The sequence below is a fragment of the Chrysemys picta genome, chromosome 3, assembly GCF_011386835.1.
Source record: "Chrysemys picta bellii isolate R12L10 chromosome 3, ASM1138683v2, whole genome shotgun sequence".
NCBI classification, from domain to species: domain Eukaryota; kingdom Metazoa; phylum Chordata; order Testudines; family Emydidae; genus Chrysemys; species Chrysemys picta.
In genome coordinates this window covers 122,943,725-122,960,409 of record NC_088793.1, presented here as the reverse complement: position 1 = coordinate 122,960,409, position 16,685 = coordinate 122,943,725, and the positions used below count along the sequence as shown (strand labels likewise).

General features: G+C 42.5%; 1 long non-coding RNA gene across 1 annotated transcript in view; it reads left to right on the top strand.

Moving 5' to 3' along the window:
* The window catches only part of LOC122174379 (uncharacterized), a 54,586-nt gene that overhangs the window by 7,842 nt on the left and 30,059 nt on the right, over positions 1-16,685 (top strand). The window contains exon 3 of the long non-coding RNA XR_006176103.2: positions 1,543-4,905. This is a non-coding gene — a long non-coding RNA (uncharacterized LOC122174379). The remainder of the gene's footprint in view (positions 1-1,542; positions 4,906-16,685) is intronic.

Sequence of the window (16,685 nt, the reverse complement as noted above, 5' to 3'; positions counted from 1 at the left end):
TCCAAGTCTCCTAGAAGCCCCAGTCCAGAATCTTAAGATAGTGACGGGGTCTGCTTGAACCACATCTAACCTGCATTTGTAGGTTTTGTCCAGCCAGAGGGAGTTCATGGTGAAACTCTATATTATATAAAAAATTTAATTGTTCATTTTCACCTCTAACAATCCTCCCTATTTCTACCACTCTTGCTGCTTCCTTTCCTGTCCTACAGCCCCATCCACATAACCTATCTTCTCCAATACTTTGCCATTTACCTGTTGTTTCCTCATGCATAGATATCTCCCACACATTGCCTTCTGCCCTTTCAACTCCAAACAAATAGAGAAACAGCTTACTGCTTACTCTAGAGCAGTGGTTCTCAACCTATTTATCATGGCGGGCCACATATGCAACCCTCTACGTGTTACGTGGACCACATCCACACAATATATATGCTACCTGTCTGGCCCTGAGGGGTCACATGGGCCGCAACTGTGTGCTGATTGAGCCACAAGCACCCACAGGCTGAGAACCACTGCCCTAGAGTGAAGAAAGGACTCGGCTGTACGCATTGCAGCATCACTTCCTATGCAACAGCTTGCAAGGGTCTGAAAGTCTATTTTGCAGTTGTTGTGCACTTCGGTAGCACAGCACAAAGGAGCCCATCACTTTTTAAACTTTTTTTTGGTAAAGTACCAGATTCCTCAAAGAAGGGCCTCCGCATTAAGAATTTGCTTTTCATCACAAATAGAAAAAAAAAAAAAAAGTGAGACCAACACACCAACTCTCTTTTCCCATCGCCTCCACCTTGCCACCTACTGCATTGATTTCAGAAGCACAGGCCCCTGCTTTTGTCTCTAACATTTAAAATGTCATACCCTACATACATTGAGTGCCCCATGTGAAGCTGTGGCCAAAAGGGCTAACGCAATCCTTGGATGTATAAACTGAGGAATTTTGAGTTGGAGAAGGGAGGTTCTATTAAATCTGTATTTAGCAGTGGTGTGACCACTGCTGGAATACTGTGTCCAGTTCTGATGCCCACAATTCAAGAAGGATGTTAAGTTGGAGAAAGTTCAGAGAAGAGCCACAAGAATGATTAAAAGATTAGAAAACATGGTTTATAGCAATAGACTCTAGGAACTCAATCTTATCAAAGAGAAGGTTAAGGTTTTAAATTGATAATAGATGGCTCTTCAATCTAGCAAAGGTATTTCAAGATAAAATGGCTGCAAGTTGAAGCTAGACAAATTCAGGTCAGAAATATAGGTGAACATTTTTAACAATGAGGGTAATTATTCATTGGTACTACTTTCCAAGGATTGTGGTGGAGTCTCCATCACTGGAAATTTTATGCCTTTTGCATTCAGTTCCATTAGGAGAAATCCTCCCAAACTTCCACATCTATTGAGCCTTTAAATCCACATCTGCCTGTGGTCATTCCATGATACACTAGCTCTGTACCGTTGTTTTCTGACTAGACAGCGTTTGCCCATATGGTTCCCCGGCAGATAGATTGTCTCTGTTTATGTCAGCTATTTATGGTGGGTGCCTCTGTGTTTCAGGTACACTTCAGAATCACCTGAAATGGCTCCTGTGGCACCTCTTTTTGAAGCACCATTGCAGCCAGTGCAAAGGATTCTGGGACATAGATGAGAACGAATGCGACAGAGCAAAAACAATAATACTCTTTTGAAAAAATAAAGGACACGGGAAGGATCTGGTGTGAATTGAGCCAGTAACAGCTATTTTGATGGGCGTGCCAAAATACTGCTTTTTTGCCTGTACTACAAACTAACCTGTATGTTCCTTCACATACAGTCTGGATACTATATTTTAGCAGGCATTTATTAATTTCGTGGTAAATACAGTGTCACTACATCTTCATTCAGTTCATGATTAGTTGAGTAGTTTATGAGGTGAGGCAGTTTGCAACTACTATAAAATCCTGATATTTTCAATAACCTCTTATGACTGTTATAAAATATCCTATGTTATAAAATAAATATGGGGTAAATCCTGCATAATAATAAAGCATAGGCAACATTCCCATTGAAGTCAATGACTGTTTTGTAGAGTAAAAACTGCAGGGTTTAGTCCTGTGGCTGTTAAAAGTGTATTGTTGTCTTCATTTTCTAATGTGGGTGCAGAACAATTCTTCACATGGTGATATATATTTTTTCAAGAGGCCACTGCTCCAGTGAGCTTGCAGCACAGAGGAAATAAAATGGCTAGTAAGACAAAAGTAGAAAGGTGCAGTTAATTGGGCACCAGTCTAGAAGGTGGGACCCATTTGCCCTTGGGTCTATTCCTGGTATTGCCATTGGCTCAGTGCGTGTCCTTGGGCCAGTCCCTTTACTTCTCTTTAATTCTGTTTCTCCATCTTACAGATGGGAAAAATATATAACAAAGATAATTTACCCACCTCTGCAAAGTCCTTTGAGATCTGTGGATGACAAAATGCTACATAAAGACTATGGAGCATTAGTAAACAAACTTGAGTGATATTTATTTTCATAATTGTGTTCTTCATGTGGCAGTTGCATGTAAAACATACCACATCAAAATGTCTTAAAAATAAGGGCTGATGTCATAAGTATAAAAAGTGAAATCTTGAGAGTAAAAATGGGAACGAACAGACCATAAATAGACAATAATACTAAAAAATGAAAAATATCACATATTACAATTTTTTTTCTCTCAAATGACACTTCTTATGAACTAGTTTATGTCAATGGAAAATATTCCCCATTACTTCAATTCCTGCACAAGCGTTTAATCTGTTAGATTTTGCTCTAACAATCAGAGGTCACTTTGTTGAGCTAGAGCTGCAACTAGAATTTCTCTCCTACTCCCAACTAACAGGCTCGATTGTTATCTCAGAAATTATACTCACGGATACGGACCTAATGAGTAACAAGTAGTGAGACACTCAGCTTCCAAATAAAAAGAAAGGTCCCCAAATAGGAATGAGTTACTGTACATGCCACTGGAGATGAATGACATGCAGTGGAGTTCTAGCAGTGCATCTCCCAAGTGCATAACTTAAGTTGTTGATGGCAAGATAAGTCATTGTGATCTACAAAGTGCTGGTGTTTAGTACACAGTATTTATATTTTATGAATGTTAACAAGCAAGAAGCCCTGCACGAGCGAGTAGTTATGAGCTCAAAAGGCTTCGTGAGATGTTTTCCTCAGAGGACTCATTAATGTGGGCTTTTAATGGAGTACTTCCATATCTGAATCTTTAACTGTAGCTATAAATAGGGTTTATAAGTACTTGACAGTGTGTGGTGAAGCAGTGTTAGCAATGCTTGCCCTCCCTCTCTGCAAGTTTCATTTGCAAAGGGGAATTAAAATGTTTTCAACAACTTGTTTAAACATATATACAGCCTAATAATACTGCACTTCTGGTGTGCCTGTCATCTGAGCATCCCAAAATGCTTTACCAAACCTAAAATAATTAAGTCTCACAAACACCCATATGAGATAGCTATTATCCCCATTTTTCTGATCAAGAAACTGAGGCACAGAGATCAAGTGATTTGCCAAAGGTCATGCAGCCAATCACTGGCAAAACACCAAGTAGCTCTAATAATCTGCTCTGACCTTTAAACACACAAGGAATAAATACTGCTGTCAATTACAATTGTTGTTTGCAGTGTTGTTGTGGTGTCGATCCCAGGATATTAGTGGGACAAGGTGGATGAGGTACATCTTTTATTGGACCAACTTCTATTGGTGAGAGAGACAAGCTGTCTAATTACACTGAAGTAAATGGGATTACTCTGGATTGGCATTGTTGTAAGTGACTGCAGCATTTCCCCTTTCTGCCTTTGCACATTGGGACTCTGTACTGTGACATGTCACATTCTGAATGGACAAGACAGACGTCAACTTTTGTTGTTAGTGATGGTGGTTTGTTTAGAATTACAACTTTTTGTTGTTGTTTACCAACCAACATGAAACAACCAAAATATACTTCCCCCAGCCTCAGCAAAGAGCCAGAAAAATTACTCAGCTTAATATACTCGACAGGAGTGTTTTATGATGATATAGTAAAATTCGCTGGAGGAGCACATCCTTTAATAAATCAACATAATATTATCCATAGCAAACCCGTGGCACTGGCGGATCTCTTCTTTTGTCTGACCAGTGGGGTGTGTATCTACTCAATATACCGGCTCTGTATCAGCAGTTTTCCCCCCCGTTTTTTGAGATACAGGTGGTCAGTCATCACAAATCTAACTGTCAGTATTCTAAGTGTTGATGTTTCAAAGTGTCTGCTTGATGCTTTGCCACAATATGAAGGCTCAAGAGGTAAATATCCTCGTCTTTTCTTTTCTAACCTGGATTTCAATGCTATTTTCTTCTAATCTATTTAAAGGGACTCTAGAAAGCTCCTTAGAATCCCATGCAGCAATTCCCTAGGATGCCATTTGTAGGTGAATACAGACACACATGTATGGGCCTGACTCGGTGCTATATTACTCCAGTTGCATGCCAGTGTAACTCCATCAAAATTTAAAATGTCTTACAGCTGGAGTAACACAGTGATGCATCGACCCATATATGTATATCTAGAGATGATGAGACGTAAATAGCTCTTGCAGCCTCACTGGGAGATGCTTTTTATATCTAGCTAAAAAGCAACATTAAGTGTGGGTCCTCAGTAACTTCTTTGGTCCACTATGGGGGATGTGAATAAAAGGTACTGGCTGGGATGCTGGGCCTCAGCAGATTGACAGTATCCTTGGGGTCCCTTTATAATGCTCAAAGGAAACGTGTGATGTTCTCTGACTGACATCTAGCTCTTATTAGGATTTTACACTAGTAACACTGATTTGGCTCATCTCTACTGTGACTGCAATTGAGTTTTCCACATGCATCTAGCCTGAATTTATTTTAACTGGGCTCCCTGGTTAGAAGGTAAGTGAGGAGGCTATTATCCCCCACAGCCTGTGTATCTGAAGTATCACTTATTACTTTCTCAGTTCTTTAGTTTGGGTGCGAAAGAGAATAGGTTAGGGAGGAATGAGATTATCATGGGCCAGGCAGCTAGCTACCTTTGGCTCTGGTAAAAAAAAAAAAAAACCAACCAGAATAATTCATAACTTTGCTGATTTTTGAAAGTATGTGTTAGACGTTTTAACATCATACAAATATTGTAAACCAAAACATGATTAAATAATGTAGTCTCTCTCTCATCTAGTGGTATATTGACCTCCTATTTGAAATAGCTTTATGCATTACAAGTTTCTGATATCCTCACATTTTTAAGTATGAGATCATGAACTGTAACTATTACAGGAGATGTCACCTTGATTGAAAGATGTCACAACTAGAGCTCTGCTAGCCCTATTCTGTGCTTTGAGGGTTGAAGATATAGACATGGGAACTAGGGATGTGGGGGTGCTGCAGCACCCCCAGGTTTTGCACAGGGTCTCACCTGCTGGCCCCGTGCTCAGGGTCCTGGCCGCCACCTGCTGGCCCCACACCCGGGGCTCTGCTCCCAGCCCCAGCTGTGGTCCCAGCTTCAGCCCCCTTACCCCTGTCTACGTCCTCCCCCTCCCCCCTGGAGCCACAGCCCGGTTCTGGCCCCAGCTCTGGGGAGAGGAGGCACAGACCGGGGTAAGATAGATGTGAAGTAAAAAGTTTGGGGATCACGGACGTCAGCTCCCGCACTGTAAAAAAAAGTGGGGGGGAGGGAAGTGATCCAGCGCCGCTGGTTGAAAAGGAAAAAAGATGGTGAATCCTCTCCAGATTCACTTGTGATGCTCGCTATCTCCCTGCATCCTTCCCGTGCCATGGTCACAATTACCATGCTTTCCTCTTCATTCTCTTTACATTTCACTGTTCCTCCCACCTCCTTTCCCCTCAGTCCCATTTCCCCCTTTTGTATCTTCTCCTGCTTCTTGTCTGCCACACTCTACCAGCCGCCTATGTCTTCTACCTGAGCAGCACATCCCTTTCCACTAACCCCGTTATTCTGTTTCCTCTTCCCCCTTACAATCTGCCCTGCAAAAAAATCTCTCAAGCCTTCAACCCCTTCCTTATGGGGTTGAGAGCTTCTTAGGTATGACAGGTACGCCTGGTCAGGTTTTGTCCTGCAGTGCTTTATTTGAAAGATGCTTAGCTCCATTCTCTCCCTATACTGTGAGCTCAATGCTGCTCAAAGGAAGTTCAGAGCACACACTGATCATGAGGAAGAAGCATGCTGAGCTTAACACTACAGAGGGGTCTTAGCAGCACTCTCTGCAGGAACACACTAGTTCTATTGCTCCTATGGGTCCCAGCCATGTGGCTTGAGGAAAACATGGATGGGAGAGCTGTAGGCAGCTGCAGGTTTCTAGTCTACAGTTAAAGTAACATGACAAACTGTGTGCTTGTCTTTTGGCAACTTGGCTATGGGAGGTTTTCTGGGTCTGAAACACATGGGGTCAAACTAACAGTGTCCAACTAATCGCTAGTTCTGCATCTGTACCTAGACTTACCCTTGTGTTGTTGATTCTGTGTGCTTTTTGTCAGGCTGTAAGTCACAGAATGACTTCCATAGTTAAGGCCTCAGCACACAATATCATCCTAACTGAGAAAATACATTTGAAATATAAATATATAGAGAGCTAGGCCAGTGTCACAATAGTTCATGTGAAGAAGTATTCCACATTGAATTGTTGAAGACATCAGGCCTGATTCTACTCTCACTTCTGCTGATGTTCCTGTGTTGGACTCTCCCTCAAGTCATGTTTACTGTCACCAAGAGATTAGATTCCAAAAAAAGGAATAGGGTTGAAGTGTTTTGTGGTGTGCAGTATGCATGGCGGGGAAGTAGAAGCACTGATATGCCTGCATGGTGGCTGTGCCTTGCCAGATACAATAAGAATGCTTCATCTGTTTGGGATAAGTAGTTTCCATTGTTGTTGGTTTTTCACACACAATATTGGAGGGAAAAAATGCTCCCATTTCAAAAAGTCCTCCCTTAGAATGCTGTCTAATTCCAGGCAGGAAGACAGGAGCTGGAATTCATTGGGGGAGAGACGGGGGAGGGGGAAGTTGTGATCAGAGCTATACAAATAATTTGTAATAAACATCCTAGTGATGCCTACCTCTGCCAGTCACTTGTCCACCAGATCATACAGTAATATATTGCTTAGAACTGGGTTCAGCTGGCCTTCAGTCACCTTCTGCCCCACCAGCGGGTACCAGAGTCTGTGTGTTACCCTCCATCCAGATGGCAACAAGTTAGTAGGCTAGTCTCCTCCGAGAGATTCTAGTGCTAGAATCAGTTGGAATGAAAAAGTAGATGTTGGCCACTGTGAAAATGAATGCTCAGTTGAGCTCTCTGGCGTATGCTGGTATTTGTATGGGGGAGTTGTTTCCAGCCAATTTAACCCCTCTGCATCAAGCAAACCAGACAGGCCATTTAAGCACTTTGGCACAGTAGGAGGAGGGTTATTTGCACTGTTGGGGTTATTACACCAGTGACCTCCAGCCACCCAGGTAATTCTGTGGTGGAGACTGGTGGAATCATTACCTGGATTAGAGTTGCTTCAGGCAAGGGTAATGCTTGTAGTGTCTGTGCACTGTTGGGCGCATTTTCGCTTAGGGATCCAAGGAGTGTTACAGGCTTCCGGAAGGACTGCATGGTGATTAGTATGGCAGTTTTCTTTAGGCAGACAAGGCTTACAGGGGTTACACATTAAATCTATCTGGAAACTGAAGCTGGGGCAGAACACAGCTAGCTGATTATTAAGCAAAATGTATCACATGAGCACAGACTACCAGAGCTCTGTGAGCAGCATTGGCTGCCTGTGTGTTCCTAGGAGGATCTGAAGGTACAGGTTTGAACTACAAAATCTTAAATGAGTTGAGACCTGTCTATTTGAGAAATTGCTTCTCTATGCAATGCTGCTGAAGCTGCTAGCAGGAGAAACATTAAGGCTGGCGCCACCTTGCTTTGAAAGGCTAGAGGTTGTTGGCAAGGTGTTCTCTGCGTGGGGCCCTCAGCGTTGGAATTCATTCCCTCACCTTGGTCCAAAGTAGCCCAACTCTATTAATCTGCATGAGCAAAGTCTATTTCCTCCCACTGGCTTTTAAGAAGGCGATGCCTCAAGGTTGGGATCTGGGGTATTTTCAGCCAGTAATTGATTAGTTGGTTTATTCATTGGGTAGATTTGCTTCTGGATTAGTTTTTCTTGCATGGCTTGTTTTTAGTAATTGTTAAAAGGCATGGAGAACCTGGGATACGTGGCTCACTGGTCATTTCATACATTTGAAAGCACACAGGATTCTGCCCTCCCCCCCCCAGGGCATCACAGACCCATAAGATCTGTGCTATGCCCCAACTTTGAAACAGTCCCTTGGAGGATTCTCTTTAATGGGCCAAGCCTCTAATGGGGTTCCACTCTTCCTTAAGGGGAGGCCATGCAGCCTCAATGCCTCTGAGACGGAGCCTTTGGGCTCCAGCACTACTGTTTCATGCTGGGAGCTCTGCCCAGTGAGTCCAACTGAGACAGACTCCTGGTCAGATGCATTTACACTCTTTAGGGACTAGGGCACCTCCACAAGTATTTGCAGTGACACCAGGCCGCCTTTTCATAACAGAATCAGATTTATTAGTGAACTGGAGTACAGCATCAGGAAGTCCTTAGATTAGTATAGGGAAGCAAAGGTTAAGACTTAATGCGTACTGGCCATGCCAGCACTCCACCCAGCCAAGATGCTGTGGACTATTTTTGGCTCTCGCCCTCTGTGTTTGCCAATCCCAAGTGAGAGGTCAGTCTCTACCAAAGGCTAGCTCTTATCCCAGCCTCCAGTCACCTTTTACTCCACTGTTCTCCTGCCAAGCCATGCTGAGTTCACATCGTTCCGCCTACTGGAGCTTCCCATTGTTAGTGTCAGTTGTTCCATCTCTGGGTTCTCATTGTATTTCTGGATCCTCCCTAGATATGGGTTGGTTTCAGCCAGTCCTTAACAACCCATTCATACAACCCCAGGCAGTTCCTGACACAAATCTCTCAGGTCTCCTGCTCTGCGCCAAGAACAGCCTTTTAACTCTTTTGCACCCCCTGGCTAGCAATCCCCAGTCACTGCCATACACATCATTCATAAAAATATTACAGAAAATTCCCACGTAGTCACCCATGGTTTGGCAGAGTCTGTTGGCCCAGGAAATGGGTGGCCTGGGGGAGCTGACAAACTGCACAAATCTACAGGATGCAAGTCAGTTTTCTAGCCTTTACCCTAAAACAGGAACTCTTTAGAGATTTGCAGTTAGTGAATAAACCTCATCTCTTGCCTAATCTGTGTCCCAGCAACTCTCCATGTATTGCAGAGAAAAACCCAGACTTCCGTCTATTGTCTGTTTTCATTGAACTTCAACGTGTGAGACACTGTATCCTCATTCCTAGGGAGGTTTGAAGGGAAGTAATGGAACCTATCTGGGGATTTTACTCTGTGGCTAATGTAGAAGAAACTGGGACTTCTGAGGCTCTTCTTGTACATAGGAGTCTGTGCACAGCTAGGGAACCAATGTGTATCATTTAATAATATATAAATATAATGATACTAGTGGAGTTCCTATGTCATAGACACCTGCTTACAATTGGCCTAACAGACAAGTTAATTTCACCTAGGTTCAGCTGTATTTTATTTATTGGCTGTGTCTTCTCTCTTATTAGAACCTGATTTTATGGGAGGGAAATGTTACAATATATTTTAAAGCAAATTTTGGTTTAATTTAAGTTTCAGAGCTGTTCATCAGTTTGATGTTTGTTCTTGTTGATAGCTCCTGCTAGTATAAAGGAGTTTTGTCTAACTTACTTCAGTGTTTGAGTTGTATGTTTAACCTCGGTTTGAAGTTACATTAGGAAAAGCAGATAGTTGCCATCCTGAGGTGTTCTTTGCAAACATGCTTTCCTGCTGGGGGATTTATTGCTCTTGTGCTGTGTATTTACTGAAATGTGTGAAGAGATAAAGTTCACACTAAAAAAAGAAATGTCTTTCACTGCATATTTCACGATTCTTATTGTTGCCTGATGATAGACGTTTCTTACCAATTTCTGAACACACATCCCATCACAGATTTTAACTTTGGCCATTTTTTTCTTAGCAAATGCTGCATGTGACTTTTATTCCAAATCACTATATAGAGGGGAGGGGGAAAAAAAAAAAAAATCAAAAAAGACAAATCTCTTCAGTCTTCTGAGATTAGCAGGAGAAAGTAATTTAGACATAAAAGAGAGTTAAAAGACAAGTGAAAGGGATCGAGAACAAAGTAAGGCACAGAAGTAAGGTGCATCAGCCACATGAAGATACGGTTCTAATGTAAGCACAAACCTTCCGAAGTGCTTCTGAAGGTAGAAAGAATTACAGAGGGAAAACTCACAGCCTGTGATACAACAACGCAGGTTTAAAGAGAAGGTCAGGAGTCAGTTCCTGCTCTCCTGTCTCACACAAGTAATCCCATTGACTTCACTGAGACAAATCACAAAGGATAAAACAAGTGAGATTTAGCTCCAAATGTTACTTTGTGTAACTACAACAAGTTTTGTTCATGCTGAACTGAAACAGAGTCTTATGGAATCACTTCCCCATTTTAGTCTCATTGAGATCAAGAGCTCACAGTGAGGACCAAACATTGAAAGAGGAGTCATCAGCTTAGAGCAAGAAACTGGGTTTTACTTGTAGCTCTGACACGGACTGCTGTGTATGGCCATGTCTACACTTACCGGGGGGATCCACATTGCTGAGATCGGGGAGATTTAGTGGGTCTAATGAAGGCCCACAAAATCAACCGCAGAGCGCTCTCCGGTCAACTCCGGTACTCCACCGGAACAAGAGGAGTAAGGGAAGTCAACTGGAGAGTGTCTCCGATCGACGCAGCACAGTGTAGTCACCGCAGTAAGTCAACTTAAGCTACGTCAACTCCGGCTACATTATTTATATAGCTGGAGTAGCATAAATTACGTCAACTTACCCCAGTAATGTAGACGAGGCCTGACTTGCATTTACTCGGCGTAATAACGTGTCCCTCCCTTGCTGGCATGGTATGAGGCTTAGCTGCTTAGTGTAGGTAAAATGTTTTGAGCACCCTAGATGGAAGGAGCTACAGGAGTACAACTTTTAAAAATTATTAATATCTCTGCTTTCAGACAGTGAAGTAGAGTCTGGACTTTGGGAGAAAGATAGAAATGAGTGGACACAGACCTCGGATATTTTTTCCCAGTCTAATTTTATTTACAGTGTACACAGTTCCTATTCTTGCCTTTAGCAAAGTTGGAGAAAAGAGCAAAAGCAGCAGTGAAAGTTTACAGATAGTTAACCACACTTCAGGGCTCCAGCAAAACATCCGTCTGTGTTCAAACTACTATTACTCTAGTTACTATTTCTCTCGGGTATTGCTTCCAACTGCTGCATCTCTGGCTTGGTCTAGGTTAAGAAACTATTCCTAACGTTTCCCCACACTGGTGGCAGGAGCAGGAACTCTAGTGTAGATAGGGTGACCAGATGTCCCGATTTTATAGGGACAGTCCCGATTTTTGGGTCTTTTTCTTATATAGGCTCCTATTACCTCCCACCCCCTGTCCCGATTTTTGACACTTGCTGTCTGGTCACCCTGAGTGTAGACAAAAGCATTTTATGCACCATATCTAGGCAGGATTAGATCACACAACGCTCATCTACTGTAGCCTGCTCACTGTTGCTACTGATAGTAGCACTGCACTGGTGCTAGCAAAAGTTGGAAACTTTAGAGAAAAGAGGCTTGTGTAGACACAGCCCCTGTGTCTTTCCCTTATCCCGATAACAGTGAAGTCCTTTGTGAAGAATGTGTGCATGGCCTGTCGCTCAAAAATCATTACCTTCAGATAGGCCAAATGGCCCTGGATGTTGGGCTGGTACGTTGGCACCAGCCGCTTAGGTGGTGCCAAGTCATCTGGCATTGTTTTGCGCCTTGTCTAAACTATGAAAGTTATCTGTAGCTAACAACTGGTGTCAGCAATGGGTGTATCTGCACTGGTGCTGGACACCGTTTAGCTGCCAGTGCAGTCCAGGATAAACCACATTCAGCAGCCGAGCTTAAAGCCTGCTCTTTTAGCCCCCGTTTCGCAAATGGCTGTGCTTGCAGGCCTTGTTGGCACTAGGAGCATTTGCAAAAAAAAGAGTCTGCCAGACTATAACAGGGTTCAAAGAAGAACTAGATAAATTTATGGAGGACACTGTCCATCAAAGGCTATTAGCCAGGATGGGCAGGGATGGTGTCCCTAGTGTCGGTTTGTCAGAAGCTGGGAATGGGTGATAGCCCAGGTAATCAAGTGATCCATCCCCTATTCATTTTCCCTGAAGCACCTGGCACTGGCCACTGTTGGAAGACCGGATACTGGGCTAGATGGACCTTTGGTCTGACCCACTATGGCTGTTCTTATTGCTAATATCAGTTCAGCTGAATCAGTGTTAGTGACACAGGGAGCCCTAGTGTAGACAGTTTTCAGCACTGTGTCATCTAACCCTGCTCAGAGCAAGTCTGATCAGTTTGGGACCAAAAATAGTGTTGGCAGCCAACAGACTTCCAGTTATGCTAGAGCTGGTTGAGAAATGTTCTTAGGGTAGACAAGGTGTCACAATGTGCTCAGCACCGCTACACCCATTGTCAACAATGGAGCATTTTCAGAGAATAGACAAGGTCATTTTATCCCATTACCTTTGCAAGGAACTCCTGCCTTTGAGACAATGAGGTTATTATATACAAGTGCCTTAAGCTCTGAGTTGTTGAGCATAACAAACAGAACGCAGGCTGTGCCTTAAATACAATTTATTGTTACAAATATATAACCAAATTTTCAGACCTGTTCCCTAAGTTTTGGTGCCTCAATTTGAAACACCGAGGGCCTGATTTTTCCAAGGTGCTGTAGCTCCCAAGCCCCTTTGAGAAGTCAGGCCCTGTATGTGTCTGTCCACATGAAATAGGGTGACCAGATAGCACGTGAAAAGTCAGGACGGGATGGGGGTTCAAGCACCTATAAGAGACAAAGCCCCACATATCGGGACTGTCCCTATAAAATCGGAACATCTGGTATGTGAAATAGGATGGCGTTTAGGTCCCTGAGGTTTAGTTGGCGTTTTAATGGAGCCCAACTTGCCACACTGCTGAATTAGACTCCTACAGAATACAGATGTCTTTCTCCTCCCAATCAACATTTTGTTCTGAAATATTTTTAAATGATCTGAAATGCAGGAAATTGCACCTAGTAGTTCAAAAATTTCAGGAGCAGGGGAGGGGGCTTGACTCCTGGACCCCTCTTTTGTTTCTTCCCAATTTCCTACAGCCTTCTTCTGCTTCGGTAGCTCAGGCCTGCAGTCAGCGCTTTTCCCTCTAGAGAAGAGGTGTCTCAGACTAATCTAACATCCCATCCTGAGTGCATCAGGAAGCAATATGCCTCAGATGAACAAATCTCTCATTCCTCTGGATGGAAATCTAGACAAAAGTTATTTCAGAAAGCTTAAGCAGAGCAAATGAAATGGCTGTATATAATTTAAGAGATGTACTTAAATTTTCATGAGAAACTGAAAAGAAGTAAAATTAAACATAATATTGGATTGAGCCATGGCTGTCCCTCACCTTAGTCTCTTTATGTAGCTCCCTGGAAATTAAAAAGTGCTGTTTGTACAACTGCCTTCTATTGATCAGGTTATAAAAACCACGAGTGAGTGAAAGCTCTGAAAAAAGAAAATCTAATATAAGGATGTGGGAGACATGAAAAGGCAGCTAGACACTACATGCTGGTAATAAAAAGTTGGAAATATTTGTGGGCATGAAGGGGAGCTGGTGAATAGAGGAGATACAAACATCTTCTAGGGAGCTGAGAAATACTCATTAAAAAAAGCTGGAAATAAAGGATTCAGTGTTTGCTTTTATTAAAAAAATAACTCATTTGTCCTTGAGTTATACTCATGCTACAGAACAGACCACCGCAAATAATATACTAGCTAAAACTTAAAACTACCGCTAAGAAAGAGTCCTAACTAGTATATTTAGGCACTGATCTGGTCTCCCAGTTGCTTATGTGGTCAGGATCTGGCCCTTCAAGGCAACCAGAGCCTAGTAAGGCATTTTGGGTTTTTTTAAACTATACTTAGGATTTAAAAACAGATAGCTGAAATTTAGTGGTTTAGTTTCCTTTTCTAAAATGAGGATTTATTTTTTCCTTCTACTGATAAGGGAGAACCCTTATTAATGAGGCCTCTGTGGTAGTTACACTTGTTGCTGTCACGCTATAAGAGATGTGCACATTTCTTTCCCCCCCCCCCCAAAAGAGGGTTTAACTGCTTTGTAGATCCATAAAGATATTTCACAGAGAAAGCTTTATTCAGCTGGAGCTCTTAAGCCTCCTTTGTGAAATGTTGTGGTATTTTGTGAGATATGTGGCCTTTGCAGTACACGTGATATTGTTAGGCTGCTAAGCATTCAAGTTCAAGGGCTTTATTTTCCAGATACTTTTCAATCAATTAAGTTGGTTGGCAATATTGGATGCACTTTAAAAGGAGGGGGAAATAAAAAGACCCCCCTCTCCCCAAAATATCGGACTCCTGCACAGCTAGCTTGATTCTGGTCTTTAAAGAGCCACCACACTAGATTTATTTATTTATTTTAAAATAGGTTCATTCTTCTGGAATGTTTTTCAGTGGGTTTTTCCTTCTTCATTGGAAACATTCTTTTAACGTGGGTGTGTGGGGGGGATTTCCATCAGAACTCTAACAACCCCTCCACCCCACACACCTTGTTTCTTGGCTGTTGAATATGCACACCCCCCTCCACCCCTTTAATGTCAATACAATTCTTCATGGATTTTTTTTTTCCTGACTGTTGCATTTTTACATGCTTGTACACCCAAGTCAGATGGGGAGGTTGGGGTGGGAGTGGGAAGTGGACAAAAGGCCTTTTAAAAAGCAATCTTTTAGAATGCTCTTATTGTGCCCTTAATTGCATCAAACTACATGTGGGCTTGATTATATATGGACATAGTTTTAGCTGTAGGTTGGTCTTAACTAAGCCAAACATATTTTAGGCCAAAGCACTGCACATCAGCAGAAAAAAGCGTTAGTCACATTACTCCCGTAAGTAATAACGCATAGACAGCAATAATTGGATGCAAGAAGTTTAGAGCAGATGTTCCCTCACTTCGATTCTTGAGGCAGTAGAGTAGCAATTTCTACTTCTGTAACAGCCACAAATGATTCAGTGTTATTAAAAAAAAGTTTCGAGCACTGAGTTCTTCGAGCAAATAGCTGAGAAATAAAACTGTATTGAACAGTAAGACTTCCAAGCTTTTTTCCAAGAGTACTTTAGAAAAGATATAGGTTTTACCATTGGCATTGCAATAACTGAGTTAAGCTTTATTTGTCTTAGATACACCTATTATTCATAACTCTGAAAGTTTTATTTTCCTGAGAGGAGGGGAAAATTTAGCCTTCCAATTGCTGTTAATGGCAGCATTAAAGTAATTGCCCTGAGCAGCCCATTGCATACTGGAGAATTTCATATAATGGTTCTGTAGGCGACTTCATAGATTTCACTCTCCAGAACCTTTGCCTGCTGCCTAGGTTCCTGAGTCTGGAGATCACAATTACAATTCACAAAAATATCTCTCGAGCTCATAGAAAATGAGGAAAGGGGACAGTCCAGACGCCACTGAAATCTAAGGTAATTGACAATGACCAACAGGAGCAGGATCCAGCCCAGAAGGAGAAAACGATGAATACATTGAAAAAATTTCTTTATTCTATTATTGGCAGAGCTTAGCAAGGCCCTACACTCAACTTGAAAGTGTTCTTCTGCTTCCCTGTAATAAGAGAATACGTGATCAAGTACAAAAAAAAAAAAAAAAATCAGGGAATGTTCTAGGCATGAAAGGACAGAATCCTATTGCTTGTAGTGAAAACTGGACAACCAAAACAGGGAGACATGCACAGAGAGTCCTTTCATTGGGTTAGCAGACCCAGCAGCTCCTACTACTGCTGTAATGTTTATAACTCAAAGAATTGTTATAGATGGATGGCACCCATTAATATCGGTCTCCCAATAAAATGATAGCCCCCATCTCAGCTCTGCTCATTATCCCAGTGCAGTTTAAAATGCTGATACTCTCAAGGACTTATTTTTCAATCAGAAAGAAAACAAATGCCAGGGGAAAGGGGACACTCAGAATCCCTGGCATGGGGCAGGGGGGAAATGGGGTACAGTGTTATGGGGAAAGAGGGACATGCAGGCCACAGCTCCTAGCATGTGGGGAGACAAGGGGAGTACACAGAGTCCCTGCTAGTGTGGGGAAGGGTGTGGAACAGGAGGCACACAGAGTTCCTGGTATAAGGGAGATGATGGGGGTATGGTGGGTTACAAGGAGTCCCTGAAGTAGAAGGGGATAAAGGGAGTTTGTGCAGGGGGAGGGGTTGTAAATGGGGTGGGGGTTTGAATTCAAGGCACCTCTGGCACATGCAATGAGTTCAGGCTACAGCAACAGCCAAGTGTGGGACCTTCTAGTCATCTTTTTATTGAACAGGTTCTAGTCTAAGCTCTTAAGTAAATCTCACACCCTAGTAAAGTAAAACAATTACAAGAATATAACTAGTAGGGACTAGTCTTTACAGCCCCTATATTTATACATGCATCCGACGAAGTGAGTATTTGCCCACAAAAGCTCATGCTCCAATAC